Source organism: Dermacentor albipictus, chromosome 7 (assembly GCF_038994185.2).
Source record: "Dermacentor albipictus isolate Rhodes 1998 colony chromosome 7, USDA_Dalb.pri_finalv2, whole genome shotgun sequence".
In the NCBI taxonomy this organism is placed as follows: Eukaryota; Metazoa; Arthropoda; class Arachnida; order Ixodida; family Ixodidae; genus Dermacentor; species Dermacentor albipictus.
This window is the reverse complement of record NC_091827.1, coordinates 71745262-71768582: the sequence shown is the minus strand read 5'-3', so window position 1 is coordinate 71768582 and position 23321 is coordinate 71745262.

Sequence of the window (23321 nt, the reverse complement as noted above, 5' to 3'; positions counted from 1 at the left end):
GTCGTGCGGGAGGAGCTACAGAAGCTGTTCCCGTCATCACAGCCTCAAGTGACTTCGATTGCCGACGCCGTGCGTGAGGAGCTCCAACAACTCGCAGTAGCCCCTGAATCGCCGCAGCCTCAGCCGCAAGCGATGACATGCACCGCTGTAGCCCGCCGTCACGTTCCCCCTCCGCGCCCACAGCCGGGCCCAGTGACTCACCCGTCAACTCACGTGGCATTCAACTCACGTGACCCGTCAACTCACGTGGCATTCCAAGAAAGACTGACGTTTGGCGCGCCCCCGACCACCGCCCGCTCTGCTACCACTGTGGAGAAGCCGGCCATGTGTACCGCCGATGCCCATACCGGGAGATGGGACTGCGAGGATTCGCCGCTAACGCGCCGCGGCCACAGATTGGCGAACGACCTCGCGATATCGCCGACTACCTCGCCGCCACTCAGTGGAGCCCTTGACGATATTCCCGTTCGCCGTCACTAGGCCGCTACCTGTCGCCGCAGCGCCGACCATACACCAAGCCAGCCCGGGGCCGGTCCGTCAGCCCAAATCCGGAAATCTAAAAGCAGCAACCGATGGAGGTGCGGCTGCTGTTCGTCGAACTGACGAAGATCCTCCGCCACCGACGAAGACGCCGAATAGACTACCTCGACGACATAACGACACGCCGCCGTCCCGACGAAGTGTGGAAGCAAAGAGTACGACGACGAAAGACAACCTGATGACGCCACGTTCCAGCTTCAGTTCAACACGACGCAGCCGTGATCCCACGCCAAGACCCAAGTGCAACTCCAGACAAAGAACCACCGACCTCGACGTGCTTCTCGACAGCCACGCAGTTACCGCCTTAGTGGACACAGGGGCCGATTACTCCATAATAAATGGACACATCGCCGCCCAGTTGAACAAGGTTAGGACTGCATGGGAGGGCCCTAAATTCGGACCACTTGAGGGCACCTCATCATGCCGACTGGAATCTGCGCGGCAAGAATAACCATTCATGACAGGACTAACCCTGCCACCTTCGTTATCCTCCAATAGTGTTCACGAGACGTCATTCTCGGTATGGACTTCCTGAACCAACACGGCGCAACCATCGACCTGAAGTCCAAGTCAGTAACACTGTCGGACGATCAAGCGATACTGCCGGAGAGGTCTCGTAGTCACAGCCCTTTGAGTGTGGTTGAAAATCAAGTGGGCATCCCGCCTCGCTGCGGCATTGTTATTTCGATCGGCACCGAAACACCCGCTGACGTAGAAGGCGTCATCGAAGGCGACCAATGTCTACTGCTAGACCGTGAAATTTCCGTCACAAGGGGAATCGCTCGACTGCATGGAGGAAATACTGAAGTGTTGCTGACAAACTTCAGCCAGGAGTTCAAGCACATCAACAAGGGCACGACGACCGCGTACATCGAGGAAATTCCGGAAACCAGTAATGCGTTTGCACTCTTGGATTCTGCCGCATCTACGCCGACGACGATGGTTCCCGAACCAGACTACGACAGTCGCCCCGTGATTAAGCAACAGCAGCTCAGAAGTCTGCTCCGACGATATAAAGGCTGCTTTTCGACGTCACCGAGGATTCGACAAACACCAGTCGCCAAGCATCGCGTAATCACCTAGGAGTGCGCTCGACCACTCCGCCAGAGCATTTACCGAGTTTCGCCACGAGAACACGCAGCTATAAGAGAACAAGTCGACGAAATGCTCCGCAACGACATCATCCAGCCATCGGAAAGCCCGTGGGCATCCCCTATTGTCCTTTTAAATTAAAAAGGACGGAACCCTACGTTTCTGCGTAGATTATCGTCGTCTGAAAAAGATCACGAAGAAGGACGTATACCACCTCCCACGAATAGACGACGCATTGGATCGGCTCTTCAACGCTAAATACTTCTCGTCGATGGACCTCAAGTCTGGCTATTGGCAAATAGAAGTCGAGAAAAAAGATCGCGAAAAGACGGCCTTCATCATCCCAAATGGTCTCTACGAGTTCAAGGTTATGCCATTTGGACTGTGCTCGGCGCCTGCAGCGTTCCAGCATGGTCATGGACACGGTGTTAGCGGGATTGAAGTGGCAGAGCTGTCTCGTTTACTTGGATGACGTCGTCGTCTTCGCCGGAAATATCGACGATCACCTCAAGCGGCTTGAGACAGTACTAGAGGCCATCAAGTCGTCAGGGCTTACTCTGAAGCCGGAAAAATGCCGCTTCGCTTACGATGAGCTCCTGTTCCTAGGCCGCGTAATCAGCAAATCCGGTGTCCGTCCAGACCCGCAAAAGACAGCTGCAATCGCACAGCTCCCGCAGCCCATCAACAAGAAGGCAGTGCGTAGATTCCTTGGCATGTGTGCCTACTACAGGCGCTTTGTCAAAACTTTTCACGCATCGCCGAGCCGTTGACACGTCTAACTAAATGTGATGTTGAGTTCAAGTGGGAAACGCCGCAGGCCGATGCATTTCAAGAACTCAAACGACGCATGCAGTCGCCGCCGGTACTTGCGCACTTCGACGAGTACGCCGATACAGAAATCCATACTGACGCCAGTAGCCTAGGCCTCGGTGCCGTTCTAGTGAAGAGGAGAAACGGAGTCGAACAGGTGATAGCTTACGCTAGCCGGTCGCTGTCAAAAGCGGAAGGCAACTCCATCCGACCACCGAAAAGGAATGCCTCGCCATCGTTTGGGCTACGGCTAAATTTCGCCCATATCTTTATGGCAGGCCATTCAAAGTCGGCAGTGACCATCACGCGTTGTGTTGGCTAGCGAATTTAAAGGATCCTTCAGGACGACTGGCGCAGTGGAGCCTCAGACTACAAGAATACGACATCACTGTAACCTACAAGTCCGGACGAAAACACTCCGATGCCGATTGCCTATCACACGCCCCCACTGACCCGCCGCCGCAAGGCGACGAGAATGACGACGCCTTCCATGGAATGACAAGCGCGGAAAACTTCGCTGAAAAGCAACGGGCAGATCCGGAGCTAAAAGACCTCGTCGAATATTTGAAAGGGCACACTGACGTTGTCCCCAGGGCATTTAAGCGTGGAATATCTTCCTTCACGCTTCAAAACAATCTACTCGACGGGCGACGTCGCCTGACCGCCGACGTCGCCCGTTATGTCAGAATATGCCGAGACTGTCAGCGAAGCGAGACACCGCCGACAAGGCCAGCCGGATTTCTACAGCCAATCGAGCCTTCCTTGCCGACGATTCCAGCAGATCGGGATGGACTTGCTGGGACCCTTTCCGACGTCAACAACCGGAAATAAGTAGATCGTCGTGGCAACGGACTACCTCACCCACTTCGCTGAAACTAAAGCACTGCCGAAAGGTAGCGCAGCTTAAGTGGCGAAATTCTTTGTCGAAAATATCCTGCTGTGACATGGCACCCCAGAAGTCCTCATCACCGACAGAGGAACGGCCTTTACAGCGGAGCTCACCCAAGCCGTTCTGAAATACAGTCAGACAAGGCACAGGAGGACAACGGCCTACCACCTGCAGACAAATGGTCTTACGGAGCGGCTGAATAAGACCCTCGCCGACATGCTAGCGATGTACGTCGACGTCGAACACAAGACCTGGGAAGCCGTCCTGCCGTACGTAACATTCGCGTACAACACGGCGGTGCAAGAAACAACACAGATCAGGCCATTTAAGCTGGTTTATGGCAGGAACCCGACGACGACATTCGACGCCATGCTGCCGCACGTCACTGACGAGGAAAATCTTGACGTCGCTACCTATCTCCAGCGCGCCGAAGAAGCCCGACAGCTCGCCCGCCTGCGGATCAAGAACCAGCAGAGGACCGACAGCCGACACACCAACCTCCGACGACGCGTCGTCGAGTACCAGCCCGGCGACCGTGTTTGGGTATGGACCGCGATACGCTGACGAGGACTCAGCGAGAAGCTACTGCTACGCTATTTCGGACCCTACAAAGTCATCCGACGTATTGGCGCACTGGACTATGAGGTCGTGCCAGACGGCAGTTCGCATTCACAGCGGTGCTGCGCACGATCTGAAGTGGTCCACGTGGTGCACCTTAAAACATTTTATGGACGCTGACGAACTTTCTTATTTTGTTGTTTTCTTTGGAACGAGTGCTTCTTTCTTTATTACTTTCGTTTGTTTGCAGCATCGGGTCGATGCTTCTTAAGAGGGGGGTGTTGACACGTGTACTTATATTTATCGGGCGACCACGTTTCGCCGCCTAACAAATCTTATCGCATAGCGCAGGACGCGCCTGTATGTAAAAGAAGTTTCTGGAATGTTACCGATGGTTCATTCCACTGCCTTTCACCGCAACTGGTGTAATCTGATTGCATGTATGCGCGACGCGAATAGTGTAGAACTTTGTGGAAGGCATGCGGGTCCGAGCGGTTAATCTGAAATATTCGACGACTGCTCTATAAAAGCCGACGCGCTTCACCCGCTCATCAGATTTTCGATGATCGCCGACCGTATTCGCCGCTATCGTTGCGCTATAAGTGTAGCCTGTTTTTGTGGGCACAGGTTCGCCCAATAAAAGTTAGTTTTGTCTGACACAGTATTGCTACTGTGTTCTTGAACGTCACCACCACGTGACAATATGTTGGCACAATGAAAATGGTGATAGAGCTCTAGACGAATGAAATAACAATTTAGCTTGACTTAATATTTTTATTGTATTTCGTTTCAGGTTGTCTAAACGGCGTCAAAACATAAGTGCGTTTGGACAGCATCGGACATAATTTTATACGTACACAGAACGACAACGTCTCATTGAAAGTCATAACTCCCTCTAATCAAAGCGAATTCTGTATGGAATCATAAATAAATGGGTGTCCTCAAAAAGGTTCAAAAATGAACTGCCTGCGTTAAACTCGCGCGTCCTTGTTCAATAAGACTGAAGATGGCCTCAAAAGCGGTCAGGGGAGCTCTCCATTCCGAGAATATCCACGCTTGGCTGCTTGCGTTAATATTTCTGTTCATTATTGGTTGGCGACTCTTACGTCGACGCTTCCGTAATGGCAAAATACTGCCACACGTACGTATTTCCATCTCCTAATCAAGTGGTTCAGAAGTGGAGCGTAATTGCATCGTTGAGCTATTTCCTAGAAGCACACGTATTAATTTGGTCGCGTGCTTGCGCACCGCATGAGACTCGTTATAATCTTTCTGCGAAAGCGTGCATCACCGCTTTGCAAGCTGATGGGGGCCTTTGTTACTTTACTTATGAGCACGCAGATATATGCCCATGGCGCCCGCTCAGGCATTCCGCCCCGCAACACACACAGAATGCGCCTTGACGTCACGAAGGCCTGTAATTAATTAATAATAATAATATGTGGGGTTTTACGTGCCAAAACCACTTTCTGATTATGAGGCACGCCGTAGTGGGGGACTCCGGAAATTTTGACCCCCTGGGGTTCTTTAACGTGCAACTAAATCTAAGTACACCGGTGTTTTCGCATTTCGCCCCCATCGAAATGCAGCCGCCGTGGCCGGGATTCGATCCCGCGACCTCGTGCTCAGCAGCCTAACACCATAGCCACTGAGCAAGCGCGGCGGGTACCCTGTAATTAATTGTTCAGCGTGCTTCTCATAGGTACATGTTCACCTCAAACATACCAACAGCAACCACATACGTCAGACGTACTTGCCGAATGGCATTCTTTATTAATGTCATGCGCGCGTTGACTGCGTGGCGTGTCAGCGGGCTTCTGACGTCGAGTAGGATCACCAAGCAAACGTAGCGACAGGATACGTTTCAACTGGAAACCGCTTTGCACATCAGTGCAAAGTGTGGCTGATCGTCCCCCCCCCCCCCCCCAATAGCCCCTACACGGCTGTTTCCACACCACGTGGCCGGCAATGCCGCGAAAATTGGGAGAAAAATAAATTTCAAGCGTATATGCCAGCTTCTTGCCCTTTTCATAGTTTTTCAGGGCATATATTGAACCAATCCGAAGTAGCCGTTCTTATGCGTCAAAATGTTCGCATTGTAAGTTTGTCAGGTCATCTATTCGCACTATATTGAGGAGGATTACGGAGATTATGATTCTTGCCCGACTTGAGTGATCCACTGAACTTTATAAAATTTACCCGCGTGCTATGTATGACTTGCCCTCTACGTCGCCACTGGTTTATGAGTGACATCGCCAGACTCGCTACTTAAGCTGTACATCTTAAGGCACGTAAACGATTGTTTCTCACTGTTAGACAATACAGAAGGAGCGTGCAACAACGTTCTTCCTGATGACAGTATTAGAGGCTTTTGCATCAGATGGTCATGGCGCTGAACAGTATTGTTGGACTCACAACCATTTAAATGCGATGTTTCTTGTTTTCTGGCACGAGGATCGAGAGACAATCTTGTTTCTTGCGCAGCACTTCAGCTTCACCTCCGGAGATGACAGGGGCGAAAATTCGTAGTAAAATTTAAAAAAGATAGCACACTATAAAATCCACGAATTTCATTACATACATGATACCAGGCGATAAGTTTACTTACGAATTGAGTTAGTGAATCTTCTGAACTAAATAAAGATTTTTCTAAATCACTGATTACCGCACGCCAAAGCACAGAATCGTAGGCTTAGAGATCCGGCACATGAACATAACTTTAGGGGAATTCCTGGAAACCTGGGAGTAGAAAGTGGAAGTAATGACATTACTAATGATGTCACATAAAAGATGTTGACATGATATTTAACCGGCTAATAATTGCAAACAGCTGGCTCCGAGTTCGGTTTGTGCTTTTCGTTCGCAGGACATTAAACTGCCACTAAGAGACACTAAGAGACACCTAAGTCAATGTCGTAAACAAAATTAAAATATTATGTACGGCCTACTAAAATATTAGGTTTCTATAGTAACGTGTTTGTCGTTCTCAGTGGGAACGGAGATTTCTTAAGCTAAAAAAAGACGCATATTAGAAATCATACGTGCGCCACCTGTCGGAAACTATGTCACCTCTAATGCGAGATCAGCACTGGCTCTCTGGCAGAGAGCGGCATAGGGGGAGGCCACGTGGTGATTACGTCAGCTGGTCTATTGTGGCGCGGGTGTTTCAACGGCAGCGGAAACGTTATGAGTAATTTTCTACGCTACAACCTCATATGTTGGAACACTGAAAATGGTGATAGAACCCTAGACGAATAATATAACAATTTAGCTAAACTTAACATTTCGATTTTATGTCCCTTCAAGTATGTCCTTTATGTCCCTTCAGGCGACAAAATATAAGTGCGTTTGGGCAGCGTCGAACATAACTTGTGTCGAAATACTGTGTCCGTTGAACCATTGAACGCGATAACTCGCTTTACTAATTGCGAAGTCTGTATTTGGGCTCTGAATGGCATTATAAATAAATGAGTGTTCTAAAGAAGCTTCAAGAAAGAACTGCCTGTGCGCGATAATGCAAATCGCGGAAGTAGATTCACTCGCACATGTTTGTAAAAGAAAACTGAAGACTCACCACTACTCTTGCTGTTACTACCCTTTTTTTTATTTTTCCTCTGGCTCTCTCTGTCTCTCTCTTTCTTCAAGAGCCCACCATTCAGAGAAGATCTGCGCTTTGCTGCGTGCGGTAATATTTCTCTTCATTACTGGTTCGCAATTCTCACTGCGACATTTCCGCAATTGCCAAATACTGCCACACGTCCTCCACTCTTAATCAAGTGGTTTAGTGACGGAGCCTAATTACATCGTTGGGTTATTTGCGAGAACCACACGTTTTGATATCCTCGCGTCCTGGTACACCGAATAGAATGCGTTATATCCTTTCTGCGAAGGCGCGCATCAACGCCTTGGAAGCAGATCCAGCATTTGTTGCTATAGTTATGAGCACGCATTTCTACGCCACCTGCGCCCGCTCAGGCATTCCGCCCCGCAACGCAGACAGAACATGTGCCTTGACGTCACGGACACCTGTATTTAGCTCTCCCGCATGCGTATCTATGGTTCATGATGACGTCAAACATGCCAGCACCAACAACGTACGTCACACATACTTGCAGACTGGCATTCTTTATTAATGTCATGCGCGCATCGACCGCGTGGCGTGTCAGGGAGGCTTTAGTGTCGGGTAGGATCGCGAATCAAAGAGCGCGACAGAATACATTCAAAGAAGGAAACCGCCTTTCACTCCAGTGCAAACTGTCGCCGATCTTGCACCCCCCCCCCCCTCACCCCTATACGCGGCGTGCACGCCGATGGCCGCGCCACTGGTGGCGGCCTTGCGAAGAAGGCACGGGAGAGGAGCGAGCCGCGCGCCGTAGCACGCCGTAGTTTGTTGCGTCGCTGATAGTGCTTCTCCGTCTTATTTGTGTTTTCAGAGCAAAATAGGCAACACCCTTCGCATGTGTGGGATGGCCAAAGCTTCCGAAGAATGACGAAGAAGAATTGTTGCAGGGTGGGGGGCTCAAACACCGGCGAAAACGTGCAAGCGATACGGTTCTAATTATTGCCCGCAAAGCCTCATCAGCAGGAGCAACGGTGGCAATGGATCATCGCTTCGGCGCGAAATTTCTTGTTCCCATCCTTTCCTTTGTCGCTTCGATGTTTTTTCTGTTTTATTATTATTATTTTTTACGCGACTGTAGTTAGACGCGTAAGCGACGAAGTTCGTCTGCAGTGCAACATGCGGTTTAAAGGCATTTCGCTAAAGTTCGGAATGTCGTTTGCCGCTTATATTGTTTTGCGCTTCTTAACCGCGTCGGACTAGCTAGGCAGCACGACTGCATGAGCGCATTGTGTTGTATGCTAAAGCTACAGAAGTTTGCAAGAACTGAAATTTTTAGTTTTATGTGGCCCGGTAAATCCTCGCACCAGCTGTCGCGCACTTCATGTTTTTACATCTATATTATGCGTGGTTTCACACATGTTTACCCCGCAGGGGCGTCTGCGCAAGCAGGCGTTTGGTGTGTTGCGACACCACGGACCCGAGCACACGAGGGTTGGACCCTCCCGCGTTTAACCGTGCGTGGCTTAGCCGTGTCCGGGGAAAAGGGGATCCTGGGGGTTGAGCCGATGCTGGGTGTTCGGACCTTTAAGGCCCCCCGGCGGAGGCAACACACCCCTTTGGCCTCGGCTTCACGCAGACGGCACCCCCGGACTGACCCACCCGGGGGAAATCGGTAGTTGCCTTTTCCTGTCTCTCTCTCCCTCCAGCCTTCGTCTTTTTCTCACTTTTTCATCTTTCCTGTCTTCTCCTAGCTTCCATTTACTTCCAATATTTCCAGGCAGCAAGGGTTAACCTTGTGTGAATAACCAACCTAGGTTATCTCATATTTGGTTATAGTAACAACGTACAGCTGGCGTTTGCAGGACCTGTTTTTACAGTCCCTGTAACGTCCCCTTGTTGGGCTCCATGGTGGGTGGCTGGCGTTATTGCCGAAAACTAAGTTCTCCTATGGCAAATTCTTTCCCACCCCTCCTTGATCGCCCTCAGAAAAGAGGGCGCACCGAAGATGTTTTCAAGTTCTTTGGTCGTGAAAGACACAACTTCCCACGATTTCATGTTATTCACTCGGAAAAGTCAGACACACAAGTACGCACAATCTCCCCATTTCTAGTTTCAAAGTCCTTAACTGAGGCCCTTGGTCAAGGTTACAAGGCAACAAGGATGGCAAGTGGAGATCTCCTCTTGGAGCTCCAGAATCTGAAACAATTTGAGAAGTTATCCAGTCTCGTGTCATTTGGGGACGTTCAAGTGACGGTGACTCCGCACCGCACTATGAACACTTCACGCGGCGTTGTCTCAGATGATGACCTGCTTCAGCTGACGGAGGCAGAGCTCCTAGAGGGCTTCAATGAGCAAAATGTGGTTAATGTGAAAAGAATAAAGATGAGGCGCGATGGTAAAGAAATTGCAACCAAACACCTAATCCTCACTTTCAATTCAAGTGTCCTGCCCGAATCGATCGAGGCCGGGTACATAAAGCTCCGTGTCAGGCCTTACGTGCCTAATCCGCTCCGATGTTTCAAATGCCAGCGCTTCGGCCACAGCTCGCAGAGCTGCCGAGGCCGCCAAACTTGTGCTAAATGCAGTGCCAAAGAACACACCACCGAAACCTGTGAGAACGCTCTCCGCTGTGTAAACTGCGATGGGGAGCACGCCGCGTACTCGCGGTCGTGCCCATCCTGGAAGAAAGAAAAGGAAATTGTTACAATTAAAGTCAAGGAAAATATCACTTTCAAAGAGGCACGCAGGCGGGTTTCATACCTGCCCAAGAAAAGCTTTGCCGAAGTGGCGCGTCAGGGGGCAGCGTCACAACGGCCTCCGGCGGCTGTCCGACCCACACACAGTGAGTCGGCAGTTACGCCGTCTGCCCCTGCGGCGGTTGCAGCTAGCGCTGCTCCGCCAACCGTAGAGAAGGGACCATCGATCCCGAAGGTGGGCGCAGCCGAGGCTGCCTCAACCTCCCAGGTCCCTTCCAGCGCTGGCAACGGCCGGCGCAGCCAAATCCCTCAGGGAGCCCCAACGACCTCCGGGCTGTTGGGCGCAGCGGTCTTGCCCTCCAAGGCGGGACACTCCCTGATAACCTCTCGCTCGCAAGAGCACGTGTCCGGCGCCTCACAAGAGGCAATGGACACTACACCTATCCTCCAGGGGCGCCAAGCGCCTAAGGAGCGGCGAGGTTCACTCGAACGCTCCAGAAAGGGCAAAACTCCCGTTACAGGGCCTCGAAAGGGCTCTGTAATTTAATCACTGTAATTTCCATAAACACTACTTCTGTTTCTGTACACACAGCACATATTATCTCCCAATATGGATACACAGATAATTCAGTGGAACGTCAGAGGTCTCCTTAGAAACCTTGATGATGTTCAAGAATTAATCCACAAACACAATCCCAAAGTGCTGTGTTTACAAGAAACAAACTTAAAACCCAAACACACCAACTTTCTCCGACAGTACATAACTTATCGCAAAGATCGCGATGATGCTGTCGCATCATCGGGCGGTGTCGCCATTGTTATCCATAAGAGCATTGCGTGTCAACGTTTACAGCTACAAACGCCTCTCGAAGCAGTGGCGGTTCGAGCTGTTCTCCTAAACAAACTCATCAGCATTAGCTCTCTTTACATACCCCCACATTACAAATTAACGAAACATGAATTTCAATCCTATGTAGATCAATTGCCAGAACCTTATGTTGTTCTTGGCGATTTCAATGCACATAGCACCTTGTGGGGAGACTCTCGCATCGATGCGCGAGGTCGTCTCGTTGAACAGTTCCTTTTTTCTTCTGGAGCGTGCCTTCTAAATAAGAAAGAACCCACATATTACTCTCTTGCAAACAGATCCTTTTCGTCAATAGACCTTAGTATAGTTTCCGCGTCTATACTGCCTGAACTCAAATGGGAAGTTACGAGCAATCCTTACGGGAGCGATCACTTCCCCGTACTGCTAAGAACATCTAAAGAAAATGAATTTCCGCCACAAGTTCCTAGGTGGAAGATAGATACAGCCGACTGGGAGAAATTTCGAAATCTATCTAGACTCTCATGGGCTGATATGTCTTCTCTAGAAATGGATGCCGCTGTGGAGTATTTTACAGCGTTTATAATAGATGCCGCATCTAAATGCATATCTGAAGGAAGCGGTTTGGCATGCAGACGGCGTGTCCCATGGTGGAACGAGGAATGTAGGATTGCTCGTAAGAAACAGAACAAAGCGTGGGGGTTGCTACGCGCTTCTCCCACCGCAGAGAATCTAGTAAACTTTAAAAAAGTAAAATCCGAAGGCAGGCGAACCCGCCGACAGGCCAGACGAGAAAGTTGGCACAAGTTTTTATCAAGTATTAACTCGTTTAGGGATGAGGCCAAAGCCTGGAACAGAGTAAATAGGATTAGAGGGCGGCAAACACATTCACTCCCCCTAATAAACACACAGGGAGATACACTGCAAGATCAGGCCAACTCACTCGGAGAGCACTTTGAGAGTGTATCAAGCTCAAATCATTATACGCAATCCTTCCTAAAATATAAACAAATAGAAGAACGTAAGCCACTAACAAGAAAAGGTCGAGAGAATCAGCCTTACAACCGTCCTTTCTGTATTGCCGAACTGAGAGCTGCCTTGAGCGCATGCAACAGCTCCGCACCAGGATCTGATAGAATCATGTATGAAATGCTCAAACACTTACACAATGACACGCAGGTTACACTACTCACACTTTTCAACACCATTTGGGATGCAGGGTACCTTCCAGCTGCATGGAAGGAAGCCATTGTGATCCCTGTTTTGAAACTAGGCAAGGACCCTTCCTCAGTGGCAAGTTACCGCCCGATAGCCCTCACAAGTTGCATTTGTAAGGTGTTCGGAAAAATGATAAATCGGCGACTCATCTTTTTCCTTGAACAGAGCAAAATTCTTGACCCTTATCAGTGCGGCTTCCGAGAAGGACGCTCCACAACTGACCACCTTGTACGTGTAGAAGCAAATATCCGGGACGCGTTTGTACACAAACAATTCTTTTTATCCATATTCCTCGATATGGAGAAGGCGTACGATACGACGTGGCGTTACGGAATCTTAAGAGACTTGTCAGAAATGGGCATCCACGGTAATATGCATAATATAATAGAAAGCTATCTGTCAAATCGTACCTTCCGAGTAAAAGTCGGCAATGTACTTTCACGCCCTTTTACGCAAGAAACGGGTGTACCCCAAGGAGGCGTGCTCAGCTGCACGCTCTTTATAGTGAAGATGAACACGCTTCGTGCTTCATTACCACCCGCCATCTTTTACTCTGTCTACGTGGACGACATTCAAATAGCTTTCAAATCTTGTAACCTCGCAGTCTGCGAGAGACAGGTACAGCATGGCCTGAATAAAGTCTCAGTGTGGGCAGACAAGAATGGATTTAAGATCAATCCTAACAAAAGCTCTTGCGTTCTTTTTACAAGAAAGAGAGGCCTGGTTCCGGATCCTTCCTTAGAACTGTGTGGACAACGAATACCTATCAGCAAAGAGCACAAATTCCTTGGTGTCATACTTGACTACAGACTCACTTTCGTCCCCCACATTAAATATCTAAAAGAAAAATGTCTGAAAACAATGAACATAATCAAACTTCTATCTCAGACTACATGGGGTAGTGACAGGAAGTGCTTAATGAATCTCTATAAAAGCCTCATTCGATCGCGACTAGACTATGGCGCCGTTATTTATCACTCTGCCGCCCCGAGCGCGCTAAAGATGCTAGATCCTGTTCACCATCTAGGTATCCGGTTAGCGACTGGTGCTTTCAGAAAGAGCCCGATTCAAAGCTTATACGCGGAATCAAATGAATGGTCCCTCCATCTACAGAGAACTCATATCAACCTTACATATTTCCTTAAAATACAATCCAATCAACAACATCCATGTTTTAACACTGTTAACGATATGACCTGCACTACCCTTTTCCATAATCGCCCCTCTGTAAGAAAGCCTTTCTCGCTACGAGTGAGGGAGCTTAGTGAAGAAATGCACGTTCCACTCCTTGAGCTTCGCCTAATGCATCCAGCCAAGCTGCTACCTCCTTGGGAGTGGCAGCTCATACAATGTGATATATCTTTTGTGGAAGTGACAAAGCATGCTCCAGAGATTGAAATCAAGATGCATTTCCGGGAACTCCAGCACAAATACTCCTGCACGGAGTTCTACACCGACGCATCAAAGTCACACTACGGGGTGTCCTATGCAGCCGTCGGTCCATCCTTCTCGGAATCCGACGTACTGCACCCGGAAACTAGTATCTTTACGGCTGAGGCCTACGCACTGCTCTCGGCCGTAAAGCATATAAACAAATCACAACTCCCGAAATCAGTTATATATACGGACTCCCTCAGTGTTGTGAAGGCCTTGATGTCTTTCTGTAATCACAAAAATCCAGTATTTGTTGAACTCTACTCCGCACTGTGCAAAGCATATATATCTAACCAACATGTGATCATATGCTGGGTGCCTGGACATAGGGGCATCGAGGGAAACGTTCTAGCAGACCAGATGGCCACATCAATCTCATCGCATGCAGCTAACTCTACTGCTTCGGTCCCTGTCACAGACCTGAAGCCTTTCTTAAGAAGGAAACTACGAAACCACTGGCAACGCATGTGGGACGAAGAAATAAATAATAAACTGCATGTAATAAAGCCACAATTAGGTTTCTGGCCTCCTGTAACAAAATCCCGCAGGACAGATGTCCTATTCTGCCGTCTAAGAATAGGACACACTTTTGGCACACACAACTTCTTACTCACGGGAAACGAGCCACCAACCTGTGGTAGATGCGGGGAGAGGCTGACCGTCCTCCACGTCCTACTGGAGTGTCGGGAAGCCGAACCCGAAAGAAAAAAACACTTTCTCTTAGCATACAGGCACCACATCCCCCTTCATCCTGTTATGTTACTTGGTCCAGAACCTCTCTTTGACACCAACGCCGTCTTAGGTTTTTTGGAAGATGTTGTGTTTCATGTTATTAGCCCCACACGTTCGTAGCACTTCCTCTCTTCAGAGGATGCTGCTGCGATAATTATTTTGAATAAGCACATGCCTCTAAGCCCTTGTGGTTCAAGGGCTCTGGCGAGGCTGTAGTGCTGTAAGAAATTCAACGTCTCGCATATTTTAAACAATGCATCATTCTTTTACGATGGATTTTAATCTTCACAGTCTTAGTCATTATTCATCGCCATAATTTTATAGTACATAGATTTTACGCATTTACAGCGACTATTTTAGGCCACTTTACAGCCAAGTCACATCTTCCATAATACATCATTAAAACTACCACCAGTCATGGCGCTCTTTGGCCAAACCTGGCCCTTGCGCCACAAAACAACACACATCATCATCATCACACATGTTTAACTGTTGCTAGTTGCTTCATGCATAACTCTTGATTCTTTTGAGCTGCGAAGTTTTCACCCTGCCTCGTTTGTAAAGGGTATAAATCACGCTGTGTCTTATCGGAATGACACCAAGCAACTGCTTGTTTAACAGCTTTATTAATTTCGCCCGAGGGCATCTTAAATATTCTGGTTTTTTGAGAAATGTGTTTAGAAAATAGGTAGCTCAGGGCGAGAATTGCTAATAGTTCCTGCATATGGTATTTTTGTTCCATTTTTCGCTGAATAGTTCGCGTCACGTTTGGTAAGTCATCACACCTTGATGCTGTCTGAGCAGACTTAACACGCCGAGTGATTTGTTTGTTTCCCAACGTAGTCGCTTCTTGCAAGTGAATTTTGTACTCAACTGAATTATTTCTTATTATGCTTACGCTGCAGAGGACTCAACCCGGCCTTGCCGCCAGCGCTGGATCTAATTTGACTGGCGCTGCTCTGCCTTTAAATATATCATGTGGCACCTCTCTTTAGTAACATTTCAAAAAAGTACTGCAAAGTTAGTCACACTATAGCTTTGTACGTTTCCAATCAGCTCCCTTAGGGAATTTAAAATTGCGACAACTGCAGCGCGAACGGCAGTTCATCGGCGGTACAGCGCTAACACGCACTTTTATTAACTGGTGCGTTTGGTGGCTTCGTTGACTATAGTGTACGCGTTTCTAACAATAAATTCGCAATTATTCTTCTTCAGGTGATTTTCACTACATTTATTCGGTGGCGTCACATGTATTCATCGGCAGAAAAATCACAACGGCATATGCATACATCGCACCGTGCGGATTTGTTATCTAAGTCTGCATTAACGACGGGTGCTTATTATTGAGGTACAGAAGCAGCATTACGGCAAGAGTAGAATTACAAAAAAAAACACGGTCGAGACATCGCATTAGTCAACAAAATTTGTCGGCTAGTTTACATGAGCTCCACTTCATGTAAATGGTCTTCATGGCGTTTGTCTGCGGGGCGCACCTGGCGCGTATGTGGACCATGTTGCCCTAAACACCCTACAGCTGTCACCGCAGAAGAAGCAGTCTGGCGCCCGAACAAAGGACAAATCGCAGCCGCGAACTTCAGTCACCCTTGCTGCAAAGCGTTGTCGTCTGCTACTGCTCCCGCGCGTATTGTTGGAAGCGCCCGCTAGGCGGCTATCAGTGTCGCCTCTATAGGCGGTGCACCAGGCCTATAAGGCTGCTTACGCACCACGTGGTGGACACTGCGGCGATATTCGAAATAAAAATGAAATGCAAGGGTGAATATCTGCTTCTTGCCCTCTCTGTACTTATTTAAGGGCATATATTCAATCTATACGCCTTTGCCTAAGCTTCAAGATGTTTATAGGTCGATTATGTGTCTCAGTGTTAGACAACACAGAAGAAGCGCGTGAGAACGCTCTTCCTGATGTGGCTATAAGAGGCTTTTGGATCAGATGGCCTTGGCGCCCACAATTACTGTTGGATTCACAGAAATTTAAATGCGCTGTTTCTTGTTTAGTGGCACGAGCACCGAGATACAGTCAAGTTTCTTCCACAGCAATTCCGGTTCACCTCCGGGGACGACCGAGGAGGAAATTCAAAAGAGTAGAAAAAGTAGGAAAAATAGCATAGTAAAATATTTATGAATTAACATTATATATACGATATCAGTACGTAAGTTTATTTACAACTTCACTTAGCGATGTATCTGGATTAATTAAAGTTTTGAGAAATTCCCGATTACCGCACACCAAACCACAGAATCGTACACCTTAGAGATCGTCACATGAGGACGACTTTGGCGAAATTACTCAAAACCCCGAAGTAGAAAGGGGAAGTAATGACATAACTAATGACGTCATGCAAAAGATGCTGGCATGGCATCGAACAGGCTAATAATAAAAAACCAACTGCCTCCGAGTTCGGTTCGTGGCTTGTCTTCGCCTAAAGTGAACCTAAAACACCGACGCGGAAATTCGAGCGCCATTAAGAGACACTGAGGTCATAGACTAGGGCTTTTTTTTTTCGTGAACCCCACGGATAGCTCAACTCATAAAGACAACGCGCAGCATTCTGCTCTGCAGGTTGTCCCGCTCCCTGCCCCGTGCTCTTCAACGCTATATTGGCCCATCGTTCAGAATGGGCACCAAGACTGGTCAAAGTATTTGTTGTTTTCACTAGATATAAAAGAAAAATATTAATAAAATATTTTTTCGAAGTATTGCAGGCTTATTTGACAAAAGGCAGTATGATAAAGGCATATATACCTAGCACACTTTTTAGTTCGTCCTCGTTAAATAGCATAACCATTAACTCTTTTAAAGTACTGTCTATAACGTCTGGCTTTATTTTGCAGACTAGATCGCCGGCTCAAGCTACAGGATCAAATTTATTCATTAGGCCCAGGCATAATGAGTAAAGTAACCTATTCTATAACCTTTCTATAAAAAAACGTGGCACGCGGTAAAGCACCGTAGGGTTTGTAATGTGGCTGTGTGCAGCAGAGCTGCGCGGAATGGTAAGGATTGCGCCCATGTATGGTAAGCAAAGGGTTCATCAGTTCCACCGCTCAATATTCGTGCTTTTCAAGCGAAGCTTCTATTCGCTCCTACCTTTAGATGGCGTTGTAGTCACTCAAAAAAACCCATTTGCTCCCAGAGCCCAGCAGCTGGGGGAAAGGGCGGTTTGATGAGTTGACAGCTGCGCCGGCGCCGGAACGTGAATTATTAGCAAAGATTCCAGCTGCATAGGCGCGCGCTCACGCCACGCGCGCAACCACTCCAAGCCGTTTCTCTTGCGCCGGGGATGCGAGGGCAGCATAGGGTTTTGCGTGCGCTTCGCCGACTTCGTTTCCGTTAAGTTCATTCTCGAAAAAGGGGTGGGACGGCCAGCCGTTGTGCGTTCCCCGGAGGAACTGGCAGCCTTCGACGAGCGGTTTCGATAACTCGCCCGTGCTAGGTGTGGCCGTCGACGCACCGATCCCGCCGTTAGAGCCACCTGATCCCAGGCAAACCGAACGCAACCAGAAGAACATCCCGAGTGTTGGGAGCGGGAGGGCGACGCAATCCTGCACCGGTACCTGTGAGTAACCTTACCGTCACGAAGGTCAAATGCATGCAGGGCAAGCTTCGGTTGCCCCGTTCTCTGGTTGAGAAAAGGTTGGTCTTTTTTGCTGTTCTACGAATCGTTTCAGCCAAATATGTACACGACGAATAGGCCGATTTCTAAGCGATTAAATGACCTTTGTATTTTCGCCCGTTCTCCTCCTCGATCAGCTGGCTTGCTGAGCCACTGCAAAGGCGCTGATGCCAAAAGCACGTGCCGTCCCGCATCCGGGTTTTATGTAGAAGCTGTATACCTCTACACCCCAATGCTTCTGACGTGCCCGTGGACAAAAGCTCTAAACAATATCCGCCGGAGGCACGTGCCGGGTGAGCCGCCTGCTTACTTGCAGCACCACCCAGTGGCGTAGCCAGAAATTTCGTTCGTGAGGGACTCACTTTGCAGCTCGGCCTCCTCCTCATAGAATTGGTCGAGGGATCAATATATATATATATATATATATATATATATATATATATATATATATATATATATATATATATATATATATATATATATATATATATATATATATATATATTGTCACGGCTCACTTGAGACAAGAGCGGAGAGTTATTTTAATCTTGACAATTAGAACAAGCGTTCAGTGTTCGCTTCTTCTTCTCTAGCACGCTCGCTTGCACACACGAGGTCGTCGTCCTCGTCGTCAGCGTGGTTGGGCACAGATGGCGTCGCGGCATTTGCCCCCCTTCAGAAGGAGCATCGTCCCGATGCTTGGCGGGTAGCACCCGGTGTCCAGCCCACCAGCAAGTGTCCATGTCATTCAGCCAAATAAGGTTTCATGCGCACCACGTGCACAGTCTCAGGCAGGTCCTGACGGCGCCTCGAGCAGGATTGGCTGTCAGGAATGACTTCATAGTTGACGTCGCTAAGGCGTCGTAGAACCTTGTACGGTCCAAAGTATCGGCGCAGACGTTTCTCCGCGAGGCCTCGGCGGCGCACTGGAGCCCAAACCCAGACTCTTTGGCCGGGCTGGTAGACGACGCATCGATGGCGTTGATTGTAACGTCGCGCATCACGGTCTTGCTGGCTAGTTATGCGAACGCGTGCGAGCTGTCTTGCTTCTTCGGCGCGCTCTGTAAAATCTGCGGCGTCATTCTCGGAATCGCTGGAATCATGAGGAAGCATAGCATCCAGAATTGTAGTCACTTCTCGACCGTGGAGGAGACTGAATGGCGTCATTCTTGTTGTTTCTTGCCGAGCCGTATTGTAAACAAACGTTACGTAGGGTAATATTTGGTCCCAGTTCTTGTGTTCCGTGCACATCGACATACATGCACAACATGTCTGCAAGAGTCTTGTTGAGGCGCTCCGTAAGTTCATTGCTTTGCGGGTGATAAGCTGTCGTCCTTCTGTGTGCTGTGCCACTGAGCGTGAGTACAGTTCGCAAAAGTTCAGCCGTGAATGTGGTTCCCCTGTCGGTTACGATGACCGCTGGAGCACCGTGCCTAAGGACGACGTTTTCGATGAAAAACTGCGCGGCTTCGGCTGCTGTGCTGCTCGGAAGTGCTTTGGTTTCTGCATAACGCGTAAGGTAATCTGTCGCAACTATGATCCACTTATTTCCTGCAGTTGATATTGGGAATGGGCCCAAAAGGTCCATCCCAATTTGTGCAAACGGTGTTTCCGGCACTTGAACGGGATGTAATAGTCCGGCAGGTTTCGTAGGTGGCACTTTTCGTCGCTGACAGTCAAGGCACGTTCGAACGTAGTGCTTCACGTGTGTTGCGAGCCGTGGCCAGTAGTATTTCTCTTTGATCCGTGCTAATGTTCTTGTGTAGCCGAGGTGGCCCGACGTAGGTTCATCGTGACAGGCCTGCAAGATTTCACTGCGGAGAGTTTGAGGGATGACCAGTAGATATCTCTTCCCTGTTGAAGAGAAGTTCCTCTTAAAAAGAACACTGTTTCGCATGCAGAATGATGACAAGTTCCTTGAGAACAATCTGGGCTTGTTTGTGGTGCGGCCTTCTAAGAAATCAATTAGTGAAGCGAGCTCGTGGTCATCTTGCTGTTGTTGAGAGATGGTAGCTGCACCAACAACTCCTAAAAAGCCTGCGGATTCGTCATCATCTCCGCCAGACGACTCGATCGGTGATCTGGAAAGGCAGTCAGCGTCTAAGTGCTGTCTTCCCGATTTATAGACCACTGTCATGTCGTACTCTTGAAGCCGTAGGCTCCAGCGTGCCAAACGTGCAGATGGATCTTTCATGTTGGTCAACCAACAAAGAGAATGATGGTCACTTATGACTTGAAATGAGCGGCCATATATGTACGGGCGGAACTTGGTAATGGCCCATACTACAGCCAAGCATTCCTTCTCTGTGGTGGAGTAGTTCGACTCGCCACGTGACAGTGTTCGACTCGCGTAAGCGATGACTCGCTCAGCGCCGTCTTGCCGCTGAACAAGGACGGCACCTAGACCCACATTGCTGGCGTCGGTGTGGATCATTGTCGGCGCATCCACGTCAAAGTGGGCAAGAACAGGCGGAGTTTGTAGACGGTGCCGCAACTCGTTAAATGCCGCCTCCTGTTCCTCGCCCCACATAAACGTGACATCTTCTCTGGTTAGGCAGGTGAGCGGTGAGGCGATGCGTGCAAAACCCGCAATAAATCGCCGGTAATATGAGCATAGGCCCAGGAAGCGTCTGACTGCCTTCTTGTCCGTAGGCCTTGAAAACTTTGCGACGGCTGCGATTTTCTCAGGATCAGGTCTGACGCCTCTGTGACTTACAATGTGGCCCAAAAACTGTAGTTCTTGATAGCCAAAGTGGCACTTTTCAGGTTTTAAGGTAAGCCCAGCGGACCGTATGGCTTGAAGAACTGACCGTAGCCGACTGAGATGTTCATCAAATGTGGCAGAATAAACAATCACATCGTCTAGGTACACTAAGCAAGTCTTCCACTTAAGGTCTGAGAGAACAGTATCCATTAGTCTTTGGAACGTGGCTGGGGCGGAGCACAAACCAAAAGGAAGAACTTTGAATTCATAGAGCCCATCAGGCGTCATAAACGCAGTCTTTTCCCGATCCCGCTCCTCGACCTCTATTTGCCAGTATCCACTTTTTAAGTCCATCGATGAGAAGTAACGTGCATGCCGTAGCCTGTCGAGGGAATCGTCGATGCGTGGTAAGGGATACACATCTTTTTTCGTGACCCGATTGAGCTTGCGATAGTCGATACAAAACCTCAGGCTGCCATCCTTCTTCTTAACGAGTACCACGGGCGATGCCCAAGGGCTTTTCGACGGCTGGATAACATCATCGTACAGCATTTTCCTGACTTGCTGCTGTATTGCTTCACGCTCTTTCTCAGCCACGCGATACGGATGCTGTCGTATGGGTATTGCTGTTTCCTCCGTAATGATGCGGTGTTTCGTCAGTGGTGTTTGACGCACTCGGGACGTTGTAGAGAAGCAGTCTTTAAAATGGTCAATCAGTTCTCTGAGCCCTTGTTGCTGTTGCGGCGCTAAACCTGGGTCAACGTCGACGACGGGTATAGATGGCATCGTATCGGTGGTTGATTCCTGTTGTACAGCAAAGCAGTGTTGGACGTGGTCCATTTCGTCAAAGTACGCCACAGCGGTGCCTTTACTGATGTGCCGGCGTTCATTGGTAAAATTCGTCAGTAGTACCTCTGTGCGACCGCCGATTAGGCTGACGATACCCCGAGCGATGGCAATACCTTGATGGAACAGAAGTGCAGTTAGTTGTTCGGCTACACCGTCCTTGTCAAACTGTTCTCCGCAACTTACGGAGACAAGACTGCATGATAGTGGTGGTATGCAGACGTCGTCGTCGGCGACACGTAACGATGTACGTCGGCGCTCTTCGTCTTGGCTCGTGTCTGTACTAGTTGACAAGGTTATCTCGCCATCCCGTATGTTAACCACGGCGCCGTACTCCCGCAAGAAGTCCATTCCAAGGATGAGTGATCTGCAGCACTCTTTTAAAATCATAAAAGTGGCGACAAAAACTGTATTTCCTATCTGGAGCCGTGCAGTACATTTTCCTGTAGGTACGATTATCTGGCCCCCGGCATTTCGAATATAAGGGCCCGTCCATTGCATTCTGACTTTCTTAAGCCGGTCTGCCAACTGCTCACTCATTATCAAAAAGTCTGCACCAGTATCGACTAAAGCTGTCACGTCGTGCCCATCAATTGTTAAGAGTAGGTCGGCACTTACAAACTCGTCGGCGTCCCGTTTCTCCGGGTTGCTGTGCTCGTTTCTCAGTAATAATGGGGGATTTTCGGCGGTTCGACGACTTGCAACCTTCCCCCCGGAGGTCGCTGATTTCAGTTTTCCCGCCGTGGGCTTGGAGAGCGGCCTCGTACCACGTCGGCGAAACTGCGACGGTTCGGCGAAGAGTAACGTAATGGAGACGGCGAGCGCGACCGCAGATTAGCTGAGCTGCCTTGTTCCTGACTGACACTGTCGTCGAAGCGTGGATGTCTCTCTGGAAACTGGTGCGGAGTGGCAGGTGACATTTCCTGGATGCCACGCTGGCGATGAGGGCAAAAACGATAAATGTGCCCTGGTTCGCCACAGTGAAAACACAATGGTCGGCGATCAGCAGTGCGCCATACGTCGGTCCTGCGAGGCTGGGGTCGCCTGAAATGCTCCCTCTGTGTCCAGGCAGCAATAGGTGGCTGCTGGTGGTACTGCTGTACCGGCATGGTAGAAAGCGGGCGACGGACAGCGACTGCGTAGCTATATGCGCGTGGCTCGAAGCGCGGCTCGGGACTCATTTCAGGGAGCAGCGGCTCAGGAGGTGCTAATGCTTGCCGAATTTCTTGGCGAACAACTTCAGCGACCGAAGCAACAGTAAACTCCTTCGGTGTCACAGTTTGCTTCGCAATCTCCTCGCGCACAATGTCTCTTAACAGTTGACGCAGCGAGGTCTCGTCTGTCACTGTGAGTACTGCGGCTCCTGCAGGCGCATCGTTAGTCAGGCGTTCGTATTGCCGACAACGCTGCTGGAGCGCCCGCTCGATTGCTGTGGCTTCCTTAATGAATTCTTCCACTGTTGTAGGCGGGTTACGCACGAGACCAGCGAATAGCTGTTGTTTGACGCCGCGCATGAGATGGCTCAGCTTCTTCGAATCCGGCATGTTCGGATCCGCGCGACGAAACAAACGAGACATGTCCTCGGCAAACATGGAGACACTTTCATTGGGCTTCTGAATGCGCAACTCGAGAAGTCGTTGTGCATTATCTCGGCGATCAGAGCTTCCGAAGGTGTCAAGTAGCCGACGGCAAAATTCGTCCCACGTTGTCAAATGTGCCTCGTGGTTTTGGAACCACGTCCTTGCGCTGCCTTCAAGAGCGAAGTACACATTAGAAAGCT